Below are 1,531 nucleotides of genomic sequence, written 5' to 3'. Positions count from 1 at the left end.
CCGCATACTAAACACTAGGATGTAGTAGGTAGAAAACAGTACGCAGGCGCAGTAGCTATGGCGACGCGCGAGCTGCAGCGTTGGTGACGTAGCGTTCTATTGGGTTTATTATAACTGTTTAATATCACACATTTATTTACTTCGTATTTATTAATGACTACTATTTAATATGGAACCAGCTGTGATGGAAACAGGGACTCTCTCTCTCTATCTGTCTGTCTATCTCTCTATCTGTCTGTCTCTCTCTGTCTCTTTCTCTGTCTGTCTCTCTCTCTCACACACACACACACACACTCTCTCTCTCTGTCTCTCTCTCTCTCACACACACACATACATACACACACACTCTCTCTCTCTCTGTCGATCTGTGTCTGTGTCTATCTCCATCTCTCTCACACTCTCTCTCTCATTTCTCGCTCTCTCTCTCTCTCACGTGTACGTATATAAATCACACGCCTTTACGACCACAGTAACGCCTCATTAATGGGAAAGGTATAAACCTTTGTATGTATTGCGCGTGCGCACGTATGAGTCGCGGGGAATCCAAGTGACTTCCGGGATGGAAACGGAAAGACTGACGTCACACGTCCTTTGTGAGTGATGGCGTCGTTTCGCCTTCGCCTCATGGTTGGGCCGGCAGCATGAATGTCAAGGGGTAAGTGGGTTAGGGTGGGATGCGGTCAGGAGGGGGATCACCATTATTGGGTGGGAGGGGATGGGGTTGTGGGGGGGTTGGGTTGTGGGTTTGGGGGGAGGAGGGGTTGGGACTGGGGGTTCTGGCAAGGGTATTTGTTTTGGGTAGTTGTGTTTGTGTTATGGGTGGGTTTGGACGTGGCATATAGTATATTATCGTATCTTATAGTATAGTATATTATAGTATAGTATAGTCTAGTCTAGTATAGTATAGTCTCATATAGTATGGTATCGTATAGTATAGTATAGTATAGTATACTATAGTATAGTATAATATGTATGGTATTGTATAGTATCTAATCGTCTAGTATATTTTCTAGTCTAGTATAGTTAGTATACTTATAGTCTAGTCTAGTATGATCTCGTCTAGTATAGTCTAGTATAGTATAGTGTAGTCTGGTCTTTATAGTATATTATAGTATGGTAATTATCGTATCTTATAGTTGTTCTATCGTCTCGATCTAGTCTCGTATAATCTAGTATAATAGCGTCTCGTATCCTTATCGTCTCGTCTAGGATAAGTATGGTCTCGTCTAGTCTCTATAGTCTAGTATAGTGGTACGTCTGTATGGTATGTCTAGTATAGTATAGTATCGGTCATAGTATAGTATCGTCTCGTATCCTCTAGTTCTCGTCTCATCTCGTCTTTCTCACTCTCTGTCTACCATCCTAATCTCATAGTAACGTACATCAGTCTCGTCTCACTATAGTCTGGCTATGTATCGTATAATATAGTCTCATATAGTATAGTATAGTCTCGTATAGTCTAGTCTAGACTCCTATCGTCTAGAATAATCTCGTCTAATACTCGTTATAAAAGTAATAGTCTAGGTCATAG

At 41.5% G+C, this 1,531-nt stretch overlaps 1 protein-coding gene across 1 annotated transcript in view; it reads right to left on the bottom strand.

Moving 5' to 3' along the window:
- Positions 1 to 115, bottom strand: part of stx1b (syntaxin 1B) — a 32,265-nt gene extending 32,150 nt beyond the window's left edge. The window contains exon 1 of the mRNA XM_060897468.1: positions 1 to 115. This exon is cut by the window's left edge and continues 452 nt beyond it. The gene's annotated coding sequence lies outside the window, so the exon portion shown is untranslated.
- Positions 116 to 1,531: the final 1,416 nt, after the last annotated feature.

This window comes from Tachysurus vachellii, chromosome 21 (genome assembly GCF_030014155.1).
Source record: "Tachysurus vachellii isolate PV-2020 chromosome 21, HZAU_Pvac_v1, whole genome shotgun sequence".
Classification (NCBI taxonomy): domain Eukaryota; kingdom Metazoa; phylum Chordata; class Actinopteri; order Siluriformes; family Bagridae; genus Tachysurus; species Tachysurus vachellii.
This window is presented reverse-complemented; position numbering and strand designations above follow the sequence as displayed.